Source organism: Hyperoodon ampullatus, assembly GCF_949752795.1.
Source record: "Hyperoodon ampullatus genome assembly, chromosome: 7".
Taxonomy (NCBI): Eukaryota; Metazoa; Chordata; class Mammalia; order Artiodactyla; family Ziphiidae; genus Hyperoodon; species Hyperoodon ampullatus.
Window position 1 is genome coordinate 71203206 of NC_136920.1, and position 13915 is coordinate 71217120.

Below are 13915 nucleotides of genomic sequence, written 5' to 3' on the forward strand. Positions count from 1 at the left end.
TTGAAGTTTCCCCAAGGAACCACAGAATTACTGACTTTCAAAAACTGTAGTAAAGTTCGATAATGCTAAATGAAGAATTCTAGACACCTAGAATATAAGGAGGTAATATATCTGTAAAGGACTTATAAATGTCCTTAGCATATAATAAGTACTCAACATTAATTTTTTAATGAATATAAATTATTCACTAATTTAAAGATAAAAATGAGGGCCAATGAAATTTTGTAGTATAAATGAATTCACAGTCCTATTTGCTCTTTCTAAGCATTTTAATTAATAACAGAGTCAATCCAAACATGTCACTAAAATGATTTTTTTAAATAGATCACTAAGAATTTTTTTTCACTTATAAAATGTATACTGTTTATTTCATTAAGACTACCAATTTTAATTAAGCAGGAACCGAAGAGACATTTCATCAACTGTTAAATCTCCAAATTGGAGAGCTTAACCTTGGTCGGAAGATCAATGCCTAGGGAATTCGACAAACCAACTCCTAATTTTCCATCATTCTATTTAATTCATGGAGTCAAGAGCTAAATATTTTAGTACAATTTGTTTCAGATATGTTTTTGAAATATTTCCTTCATTAAGTGATGAGCATACCAAAAAAAGAACAATTTTGATCATCTCCTTTGTCCATTAAAATGATTTCAGATTTCAATTATTCAATTCAACAATATTCACTGAACATCCACCATGTACAAGGCACCAAGCTGTGCATGTTGGGAATATAAAAATAAGTGTGATCTCTGTCTTCAAAGATACTATGATCTTGTAGGAGGGATAAGACATGCAAAAATAGCTAAAATATGGTGCACGTAGAAAGTACTGTAAGAAAAGCACAAGGGGCTGTGTAAACTCAGAAGAGAAAAAGATAACTTTGGTTGGGGTAGGGGACGGAGTGGTGATAATCAGTGAAGTTTCCATGAAACAAGGCCTTAATGGAATTCTAGGCTTTTAAGTGCAAAGATGAATGTGAGGAGAGAAATGGGCATTTCGAGTAGAAAAAACAATATGACGATTGACTTGAAGATGGGAAAGCACAAATCATGTTCAACAAAGACAAGTTTGATTAACTAGCTAGCAAAAAGTAAAGCTGGAAATGAGCATAGGAACTGCCTTATGGAGAACCACAAAATTCAAGATAAGAACTTTGAACTTTAAAATCCATTCACACACTGACACTCCAAAATGTACATTTCTAGTCCTTATCTCTCTTTTGAATTCCAGACTTGTATGTCCTACTGCCTACTCAAGATCTCCAACTGGATCTCTAGTAGGTATTTAAACTTAACAATTCAACACTAAACTCTTGAATTCCTTCCCACTCCCTCTGATCCCACCTCACGCCCCAGTCCCTCACACTCACCCTCTGCTGATACTTGATCTTACAATTTTCCCAGTGAATGGTTAACTCAATTTTTCCATTTGCTTAGGTCAAAATCCTTGAAGTCACCCTTGACTTTCCTATTTCCCTTTCACTCTAAATCTCTTTGGCTACTTTCACAATATATCTAGAATCTACCTCGTCTCACTACTTCCACTGCCCTGGTCCAAGTTACCAACATTTCTTGCCTAAATAAGCCTTCTCAGGGTCTCCCCGTTTCTACTCTTGCCCCCTTCAGTCTATTTTGCAACAAAATAGCCAGACGATCCCATTAAAACCCAAATCAGATCATGCCCCTCTTTTCAATGGCCTCCTATCCCACTTAAAGGTCAAAGTCCTGACAATGATGTAAAAGACCCTCTCTATTCTCATTTCCTACCCTTCTCCCTTCTGCTCACGCCTTAAACTTATGCCCATACTCACCAGCCATACCGGTCCCTTGATGTTCCTTAAATAGAGACAGCTTCCTCCCACCTTAAGGGTCTTCGCATTTGCTGTGACCTCTGCCTGAAAGGGTCTTATTACACATATCCACATTACTTGCTTCCTCAATTGCTTCAGGTCTTTGTTCAAATGTTACCTTCTTCATACGTACTTACTCAAACACACCATTTTTAAATTTCAATACCTCTTTTCCACTTCCCTATTTTTCCTTCATAACAGTTCTTATAACATGCCATAATTTTACTTTTCTCATTTATGTTTGCCTCCCCCCAATAGAATATAAGCTCAGCAGGGCAGCAATTTTTGTAGACTGCATTATCCTCAAAGACTAGAAGATTGTCAGAAACATAACAAGTGCTTTATGATAATTTTTTAAATAAATCAAAATCATAGTCAACAAGACACCACTAGAAATTTCTGAGCAGAAGAAATGCACAATAAGAAGTGTGCTTTAGGAAGAATACATTGGAATGAGTGTGTAGAGTGAAGTGGAGGGGGACAGACTGAAGGTGAAGAGATAATTTAAGACTATATTTCAGCAGTGTGGGCATGAGCTGATGCTAACCTGAACCATGTTAGTAACAATGGGAATGAAAAACAGAAGACAGATATGAGACATTTGCAAGTAAATTGGACTAGAATTGGCAATTCTATGGTGCATGGAGGAAATGCGGGGATCAAGTATGACTTGAAGTGACGATGTTATTTATAAGAACAGGAAATACAAAAAGAGAGGCGGACAACAAGTATAGTGAAAAAATGTTCAACATCACTAGTCATTAGGGAAATGCAAATCAAAACCATGAGATATCACCTCACACCTGTCAGAATGGCCATCACCAAAAAGACAAGCGATAACAAATGCTATGAAGATGTGGAAAAAAGGTAACCCTTGTACACTGCTGATAGGAGTGTAAACCGGTATAGCCACTATGCAAAACAGTATGCAGGATCCTCAAAAAATTAAAAACAGAGCTACTATATGATTCAGCAATTCCACTTCAGAGAATCTATCCAGAGGAAACGAAAACATTAACTTGATATCTGCACCCCCATGTTCATAACAGCATTATTTACAATAGCCAGGACATGGAAACAACCTATGTCCATCAATGGATGAATGGATAATGAAGTTGTGGTATATATACAATGGAATATTATTCAGTCATAAAAAATGAGGAAAGCCTGCCATTTGTAACAACATGGATGGACCTTGATGGCATTATGCTAAGTGAAATAAGTCAAACTGAGGAAGACAAATACTGTATGATCTCACTTATATGTGGAATCTAAAAAAAAAAAAAACATAGAAAAAGAGAGCAGATTTGTGGTTATCAGTGAGGGGAGGGGTAACTGGAAGAAGATGAAAAGGGACAAATTTCCAGTTATAAGATAAATATTGAATAAGTACTAGGGATGTAATATACAACATGATGACTATAGTTAACACTGCTGTATAATATATACAAAAATTGTTAAGAGAGAAAATCCTAAGAGTCCTTATCACTAGGAAAAACATTTTTTTTCTTTTTCTTTTAATGTACCTATATCAGATGATGGGTACTAACTAAACTCATTGTAGTAATTATTTCACAAGATATGTAAGTCAAACTATTATTCTGTATACCTTGAATTTATACAGTGACGCACGAAAATTATATCTCAGTAAAACTGGGGAAAAAGAGAGGCAGATTTATATTGAAATGATATTGATTGCTCATTTTGGATAACATTGTAAACAAAAAAGGGAAAGTATAATAAATTTAACCTAATTAATTCACGTCAGAAATAAGGAGCCTAAAATTTTCTTTGACACTCATTTCTGAAGATCCTACTGTTTTTCATATTCAAATGCACTCCAAATCTGGAACAAAGATGGTTAGTCATTAGTTTAAGTGGTTTGGCATGTGTTACTTCTACTAAAACATGGCTTCTTATGGAAAGCACGGTACATACTTCTGGGAAGCAAGCAAGGATGCTAAGGAAAAGCACCTGGGAGGAAATGGCTTTTACTTTTTTCTTCTCTAAGTCACACAGTCACCATTTCACATTCTAAGTGAATAAACCACCCCATTCTCCTTCAGAGTTAGACCGTGATGACTGTACACAGGGCTCAGACATTTTCAGGAGTTACCTGTACACTAGCAGAAATAGCCATGGAGGTGGAAATGATGCTTTTTCTACTACAACTGCTAATGACATGAAAATTCTGATTCACTCATGAAGGCCAATTTGATAATCAAATGCAGTCAGAAGAGTTATCTGTCAGCTGTCTGTCATTACAAATAAAATCAGCAGTTTTCTCACCTTTTCTGCTGTGCCTGTCATGTGTGGTAGAAAGTTGTTCCCATGAAATGATAACGTTGCATGCCTGGCTTTGTACCAGTCAAGGTACGATATTTGAGTATTTCCTGATTTTTCTATATTCAAAATGCAGATTTCTAATAATGTTTTCAGGGGGTATTTTTCAATAAATTTATTGTAAATACTCTGCAACCATGTCATTTATTTTATTTCACAGATCCATTTTAAATTATTATTAAAACACTGGAGTTGGAAAAAAACTTCATTTACAGATAAGGCATTTGAGGCCTCAGAGATAAAATGATTTGCCAAAGGTCATTCAGCAAACTATTGGTGATCATCAAGAGAATCTAGGTTGCTTTTTTAGTTCTAAAATAAATCAAGAAGCAAAAGCAGGAAATGATCCAGTTTATAAAACCTTTTTAAGAAAATATGAAAGGTCTAAGTGTAGATATACCTGTAACCTCCTATATATGCCTCTTTAACAATATGGATTTTTTTCCCAGATATGAGAGTCCAGAAATTGAGAGAAACTAATCATAGTTTGAAACACCACAGCAAATGTAGAAATAAAGATCCCCTTCACATTTTAAGCAATTACTGTCTAAAGAAAAGGTTCACAGTGTTGCCAAGGATGCTCCTTAGTAAATAGTTTAAATTCCTTCCACTTGAGAGAGAAAGGATCCAAAGTATATTAGCCTCTCCCCTCCCCCTCTAGTGAATTAATATTCTATGATATACACCACTGCTGATGGGGGCAACTCTTTTCAATGAGCAGAGATCAGTAAATGGCTATTTCACAAAGAATAAAAATATAACCTTGCAATTTTAATGTGTGTTTATGTTTTTGTTTTTTTTTTAAAGTGGCAGATCCAAGTTAATAAACCTTGCTTAGCGAAAAAATAAAATAGTTGCTAAGCCATGGTGAGTAATTAGCCTTTTAGCATCCCCTTTCTTCAAGAATGCTTCCTCCTGCGCTGGTTCTTTTAAATAGCTCCAGTCCTGGCTGTCTTTGTTGGGCTTGGAAATTGTTCACATATGAGAGAAATTAAGCTCTCATTTAACAGAGACACATGCCTGTCAAGACCAGAGGAACAAAGACTAGTCCCTGGGGCCTGTTCAGCTCCCAGAGGCTGCCACTCATTCTGTTAGCAATGCTTACCCTTTATAGAATGTGTATAAAACCCAATAAATCATTTCATCTGCTGTGCTTAATACACGAGAGCGCTGACCATTTTTCAAAGTGTTTTCTCTTATACAACTTCACAGCTAGTTAGTTAAATTAAAAAAAAAAAAAGAAAAAAGATCTCCTATTGCTTATTTTTTTCGGAATGTAGTAAGACTTTTTTAGTCAAAAAGGTAATGAGAATGTTCCCAAACACTGTCAGCATAAATGAAGAGGCATTATCTCCTTAGATTTCTTCCCAGGTATCTTTCCTACATTTTATGGTTAATAATTAGAACACCCATTTTGTGAATTACCGGTGCATCTCCCAGCTGCTTTTAAACCCAGATTCAGGAGCTAGCTCTGGCAAAAATGAAATGGTTAAGGATCGGAATGGGACAGACTTGCTGTTCTATTTAAATTCAATACATTCTGTCCCTTTGCAAACACACAGCCAACATTTTCTTTCAGGGTGGAGATTAAAACTACTATTTAACAGCCAGCTCTTTTTACTAGGAAAGTGAAACGGCCTTCTTATAAACTAAACCAAAATACCCCTTCACACAATCTCATTTCCAAAGAAAATAGATGATCTTTAAGCCTTCTTAAGGAGAAAAGGCAATGTTAACTTTTTTATAGAAATTTTCTCTGTATTGTCCCCCACCTCATTCTCTCACCTACTCCTCCTGCTGGGGGGAAATATGGAGTCTATGGTGAAAGACTAAAGACCAGACTTTAAAAGCCTTCCAGTTTAGACCAACTCATCCAAAATAGGGCAAAGGGCTGCGGAAAAATGAGTACCCGTCCATATTACTAAAATAAATACTTCACTAAAAAGTAAAACGCTTGTTTAACCTGACTGTGTTGCATGAAGAGCAAACTTACCAAAGATTTACCCTAGCAATGTTAATCTTTCCACAGAAACACTGGGAGTTCCAGGGCTGACAGCTTCAATTCCCAAGATGCTATGAACCCCCAAATAATAAGAAGCTGGTAGCACAAGGAACTTCACCCTGCTCCGCAGGGGGAGAAAAAGCAGATCTGGATTTGATAAGTAAAACCAGATCTACACAATGGTTATATGGTAAAGCCCTGCAATTAATGGAGACCATAAACAGTTCAAGAAGCCGGCACAGCAGTAGTTTCTCCAGAATACGTTTCACTCATATCCAGTTAGATATTAATCAAATGTACAACTGGCACAAATGTTTTGTGCAAACAAAGATGACTGTACATGTGCCTTTGTATAAAAGAAAAAGAAAACAAAATAGAAGTGCATCCGACTCTTTTACATTCATATTTATGTATAATTCCTGAATGATTTATCATTTTTCAAATGATAAATTATCTTCATTTTTAAACCACAAATCACACCCTGCAAGCCTTAGCAGATGCAGATGTCAAAATATGGTAGTACAACAAAATTAATTAAATAACCCTTGAAAAAATAAAACAAAGTTTATTTATAAAAAATGACATTAAGGTGAACTGCTTAATAAGAACATGGATTTGCTTAAATAAAACATTATATGGTTCTGTTTTAGATTCATCCCTAAAGCCCTGAAAGATATTAGAATTTTAGTGAGTAATTACCCTATTTACTTCAAACAAAATGGGAGGAAATCTGAAAACCATATTAAACTACCACACATCAGAAATGAAATTCTCTCATTCTTTATCTTGCAACCCAATAAATAAATAGTAGTTGGAAAATTTATTGGGACTAAGAGATGAAACCTAACAAGCTAGAAATGAGGAAATGGCCAAAAGAACATCCACATCAACATTATGCTTCAAGCAGTAAACCCACTTCTAGGAAGCATAACCAAGAAGTCTCCCCTTCACAGCTTAATTGTTTTCAGACAGTCTAAACCACACTCAGCACTGCCCCCACAGTTAGACAAAGTTCTAACTACCTAACACATCTCTTTTCAAATGAAAATGCAACACTTGGGGTGAAAACAAGAGAGACTAGGAAAAGGTGTTGTATGTTATACATGCCACTGACATAATACTTCACTAGGATATGCTGTAATTTCCTGCAATTAATACTTTAGCAAAGCTATAAGGATTTTTTTCCCCAAAATTGTAATATTTCATTTGCAACGCTAAAATTAAGTTTGTGTCACCCATTCCATTATACAGCTCTAATGCCAGGAGTTTGTCATTGGCTGCAGAAATCTGTTTGGTGTGGCCTGAAAGCAGGCATTTACAGGCCCGCTTCTTAAAAGTGTTTTTCTAAAAATCCCCCTTAGCCATTATTTCATGTGGCAGGAATTACAAGCCATCACAATACTCCACAAAGGAAACGTGAATTTGACCTCATAATTCAAAACCATTCGATGGTTTAAAATGCAAACATTCCTAAGTGGACATGGCTTATGCTGTGGCCAAACTTGACATTTGCCTGAAAGCTTTGTAGGCAAGACTACCTACAAAGCTCTCCATTCTCTAAGGACCAGAGTTAATTTCCATCATCTAGAATCAAAGGAGGTCAGAGTCACAAAGAATTTCAGCAATAATTTTGTACAGTGATCCTTGTTCCTAAATATATGGAAAATGAGAATCAATGCAGAAGAATAATTTGCTAGAGGTAATGGCATTCCTAGCAAACCAAAGACCAGGGGCAGACATCTTGGGTCCAAGTCTACACTTCTTTCTGCCATTCTACGCTTCCCTAATCCTATTCTGTCTCTCAGTTGGGGCTGCATATCTTCCATAGAAGGGGGAAGAAAAAGTTCTGCTGAGAGTAGATCAATAATTATCTGCACATCTTCTCTTTTCCTGGGCTTGAAATCATGGCCTTTCTGAGCCAAAGGGAACATACACGTCTATGGAATTAATTCAGTGACATTGCCAAAGTTGAGAAAATGAGTAAGAGATGGAGCAGGCATAGATAGTAAAATAGCCTGAAAGCAATGGAAAGATCCATACCTGCATATGTTTTCCAGCTATCTGGAGACATGGTTGTTTTTTGATTAACTGAATGCTCTATTTAAGAAACCAGGAATCAGTTATGACAGTCAAGTTGTAAGATTTGATGATCTGTTTGGTGATCACAATCTATACACTAACAACAAAAAATCAGAAGGAGATATTAAGGAAACAATCCCATTTACCATCACAACAAAAAGAATAAAATACTTAGGAATAAGCCTACCTAAGGAAGCAAAAGACTGGTACTCAGAAAAGTATAAAACACTGATGAAAGAAATCAAAGATCACATAAACAGATGGAGAAATATACCATGTTCTTGGATTGGAAGAATCAATATTGTGAAAAGGACTATACTACCCAAAGCAATCTACAGATTCAGTGCAATCCCTTTCAAACTACCAATGGCATTCTTCACAGAATTAGAACAAAAAATTTTACAATTTGTATGGAAACACAAAAGACCCCAAATAGCCAAAGCAATCTTGAGAAAGAAAAACGGAGCTGGAGGAATCAGGCTCCCCAACTTCAAACTATACTACAAAGCTACAGTATTCAAGACAGTATGGTACTGGCACAAAAACAGAAATATAGACCAACGGTACAGGATAGAAAGCCCAGAGATAAACACATGCACCTATGGTCACCTAATTTATGACAAAGGAGACAAGAACATACAATGGAGAAAAGACAGCCTCTTCAATAAGTGGTGCTGGGAAAACGGGACAGTACACGTAAAAGAATGAAATTAGAACACTACCTAATGCCATACACAAAAATAAACTCAAAATGGATTAAAGACCTAAATGTAAGACCAGACACTATAAAACTCTTAGAGGAAAACATAGGAAAAACACTCTTTGACATAAACCACAGAAAGATCTTTTTTGACCCACCTCCTAGAGTAATGAAAATAAAAACAAAAATAAACAAATTGGACCTAATGAAACTTAAAAGCTTTTGCACAGCAAAGGAAACCATAAACAAGATGAAAAGACAACCCTCAGAATGGCAGAAAATATTTGCAGATGAAGCAACGGACAAAGGATTAACCTCCAAAATATACAAACAGCTCATGCAGCTCAATATCGAAAAAAACACAAACAACCCAATTAAAAAATGGGGAGAAGACCTATATAGACATTTCTCCAAAGAAGACATACAGATGGCCAAAAGGCACATGAAAAGATGCTCAACATCACTAATTATTAGAGAAATGCAAATCAAAACTACAATGAGGCAGTTTCTGACCTCACACCAGTCAGAATGGCCATCATGAAAATATCTACAAGCGATAAATGCTGGAGAGGGTGTGGAGAAAAGGGAAACCCTTTTGCACTGTTGGTGGAAATGTAAATTGATACAGCCACTATGGAGAACAGTATGGAGGTTCCTTCAAAAACTAAAAATAGAACTACCATATGACCCAGCAATCCCACTACTGGGCATATACCCTGAGAAAACCATAATTCAAAAGGACACATGTACCCCCAACTTTCACTGAAGCACTATTTACAATAGCCAGGACATGGAAACAACCTAAATGTCCAATGATAGATGAATGGAGAAAGAAGATGTGGTACACATATACAATGGAATATTACTCAGCCATAAAAAGGAATGGAATTGGGTCATTTGTACAGATGTGGATGGACCTAGAGTCTGTCATACAGAGTGAAGTAAGCCAGAAAGAGAAAAACAAATGCATAGTAATGCATATGTGTGGAATCTAGAAAAATGGTACAGATGAACCTATTTGTAGGGCAGGAATAGAGACGTAGATGTAGAGAACGGACATGTGGACACAGCAGGGGAAGGGAAGGGAGGGAGATTAGGTTTGACATAAATACACTACCATGTGTAAAATAGAGAGCTAGTAGGAACCTGCTATATAGCACAGGGAGCGCAGCTCAGTGCTCTGTGAGGACCTAGATGGGTGGGATGGGGAGGGGTGGGAGGGAGGTCCAAGAAGGAGGGGATATAGGTATACATATAGCTCATTCACTTAATTGTACAGCAGAAACTAACACAACATTGTAAAGCAATTTTACTCCAATAAAAAAAAAAAGAAACCAGAAATCAGCTATGACTGTCAAGTTGTAAGATTTGATGATCTGTGTGGTGATCACAACCTACGAGGTGATCACAGAAGGATAGATATCTCCTCCTTTTCTGTTACCTGCATTTTTTAAAGTAAAATAATAATAATAAAGTTAATTATAAAAGCAATGCACCCTCTTCCAGTCTTTTTTAAAATGCCTATTTTTTATGTAGCTGAGATTATACTATATTTACATTATTATGTTCTAGGGTTTTTTTTCCACCTGATGTTACATTGAAAGCATTATCCTAAATCATGAAAACTTATTTGTCCGTATCATGTTTAACAGTCTAAAACAGCTAATCACATGAATATACCATAATAAATTTAACTATTTTCTTAATATTGAAAACCAGGGTTCTTTCAATGTATATTTAAAATTTTTAACTAATTTTCTTATACAAAAGCAATAAGTGTTAGAAAAAAAATTTTTAAACTAACCTAAAACAATAAAAAATAGTTTATAATTCTACTACACAAAGTAATTTGCCTTTGTACTCTTAACCACTTGAGGTATACTGTATATCACAAATCTGGGTCTCCATAGTCAGAGCCCAATTGTATTGAGAAGGAAAGATATTGTATTGATATGGAGGCCAAGGTCCTAAACATAGAGTTCAGATTACATCTTCTACCGAACCGCCAATAACCTGAGCTTTTCTCCCACAAGGGATCCCTAGGAACTCCAGGGTATATTTCGACCCTAAAATGGAGTCCATGAAAGGGCCCTGCCAGAGACCAGTGGATGTGATGATACACAATAAATGAAATCAGACAGTCTTAACAGAAAAATATCTGTTGTGTGGAGGCCAACTTCAAGAGCCCAACTTCATTTTTCTTTGCCCAGGTGTCCACCCTTGCATTACACATATTCCAGCCACAAGCTGGAAGTCCTCCAATGGCAGACTACAAGTTTGCTCTATCACTGTGGATCTGACCTGGTCTAACTGATCTGCTAAGACTAACCTCTGGCTGGAACCCAATATCTCACTTTTGCCTGCTCCTCTGGGCTTTTCCACAGACAAATTTCAGGTCACCTAACAGTTTCTCCACTCCATCTAACCTTCAAACATAAAATCTAGAAATCTGAGTCTGCACAAAGCATTACAAAGAATTACACAGAATAGGGTGGAGAGGAAACTTGGAACTAGTTTTTCTTTTTCTCGAACCTCTGTTATTTATCACTAAAGAAGGTAACAGCTTCCTACCCATGTGCACTTTCTTGCTCTCCATCACCTTCTGCTTCTAAGCTCATTCTTCTACTACTATAACCATGTTGATTTCTTCAAACCCCAGCCTCCAGCTACTAAACTGATTATTTGGGAGCCATCATAACATTCAAAATTCTCAGCAAAATGCAGGTCGGGGGAAGGAGGGGCTGACAGCCACAGAAATAAAGGTCCTTTAAAACAAACAAATACCTGAAGCAGCAGCTGGAGATCCTTCTTCTCCCAGAAGTTTCAGTTCTCTGATTGTCTCCTTAGACACCATTCAGTTACACTAATCCTGAAGTGCCCTGTATTTAACTAATTCTATACATATTAACAAACAATTTCTGCCACATCCAGCTTTAAAAACGCCAAACTAGGACTTCCATCTTTTATTAAATAACAGTACATAAGTTATGTTTTTCCATTTGGGTAACTGGTTCCTGATATCATCACAACTTTTGAAAGGGAACAAAAGTTATTGGACAATCAAAAGTAAAATCAGTTTTCTTGGGTTTCCCTCCCCCACTTTTCCTATGAATAATACAACTAAAGAATGTATAAGGAAGAGCCAACATTTGCGTGGCTGGGAAATGAATGATGTTGTTATTACAGCACAAAACAAGCATGGCCTGTTAGAGTTCTTTAGAATAGTAACTCCACCTTGTCAACATGTTCAAGCAGCAGCCAAGTCAGCCTAGCTGAGAGCTCTTTCCAGCTGCACTAATCTCAGCCACTGTAGAAAACTCATCTGTAGACATTTTAAGATAAAAATCTTGCACTGAAGTATGTGTTTAACAAAAGTCATGACTGTGACCTGAGGTTGGACTTTACTCTTTATCCTGATCTGTGAATTCCTTAACTTTCATTGTTTACTGTTACAACTTTAATATTTTCTTAATGGATTGGGTGGCAGATAAAATGAATTCAGTGTCTCACAGTGAGACATTACACCTTTTGCATCATTTATTTTCTTTTATTCTGAAGAAGTAAAAATATCTGACTCTAACATTAATAACTTTAAGTGGTAGTTACCTTATGTGAATTAAAAATGGTTATGTCAGTATATCCTTTCAAAATTTAAAAGATATTTCCCTGTGCTATATCAAGTGTCACACAGTATATCAATTTTTATTTCCCATCTCTCAAGTCTGGTATGCATACTGTTTAACTTCTTAAATTCTAAGTATAGACATAATTCACAAAAGCTGGGCAAATGCTTGACTTACAGGAGATGGTATACATAAGATTTATATAAACAACTTTATTTTAAACAAGAAGACTTTTGCATTTTGTGCTGCTACATCTCTAACTTCATCTGTGTATTTAAAAAAAGCTATAAAATAAATTGGAAAGGTTCATTTACTATCCCACAGGCACTACTGATCTAATAAAAAAGCCTGTTTTAGTGTGAAAAGTAAGAATTTGACCCTATTTTCCAGAATAAAATGCCACACCCCCTTTTAGACTTCTCCAGGCAGCTCTAATTCTTGGTCAACCATTTCTGAGTACCTGATAAACCTTACTGTCCTCTTACTGAGAATTGAAATAGCTCTCATTTGGCAGCCAGAGAAAATTTTTGCTTTCTTTTCCTCTATATTACCCTGGTGATAATAATTGATTATAGCGCATCCACATTGATTATCCTATATTCACGTCACTAATTTGTGGGTTCTAAATGTGCATATGTATGTAGACATAAACATGCTTACACATGCAGACACAAAATATGTACATGTGCATTTCTCTCTCTCTCTTTTTTTTTAATAGCTCTATATTGGAGTATAATTGCTTCACAATACGGTGTTAGTTTCTGTTGCACAACAAAGCAAATCAGCCATATGCATACACATGTCCCATATCCCCTTCCTCTTGAGTCTCCCTCTCATCCTCCCTATCCCACCCCTCTAGGTCATTGCAAAACACCGAGCTGATCTCCCTGTGCTATGCTGCTGCTTCCCACCAGCCAACTATTTTACATTTGGTAGTGTATATGTGTCGATGCTACTCTCACTTCGCCCCAGCTTCACCCTCCCACCCCACGTCCTCAAGTCCATTTTCTATGTCTACCTCTTTATTCCTGCCCTGCAACTAGGTTCATCAGAACCTTTTTTTTTTTTTAGATTCCGCATATATGTGTTAGCATACGGTATTTGTTTTTCTCTTTCTGACTTACTTCACTCTGTATGACAGACTCTAGGTCCATCCACCTCACTACAAATAACTCAATTTCAAACAGCTCATGGAGCTCAATATCAAAAAAACAAACAATCCAGTTAAAAAATGGGCAGAAGACCTAAATAGACATTTCACCAAGGAAGACATACAGATGGGCAAGAGGCACATGAAAAGATGCTCAACATCACTA

The 13915-nt window shown here is 36.4% G+C and overlaps 1 protein-coding gene across 3 annotated transcripts in view; it reads right to left on the bottom strand.

The window, feature by feature from the left end:
* SOX6 (SRY-box transcription factor 6) overlaps nt 1–13915 on the bottom strand; it is a gene marked incomplete at both ends in the record, with an annotated part of 642056 nt that overhangs the window by 179161 nt on the left and 448980 nt on the right. The gene's annotated exons all lie outside the window — the stretch shown is intronic.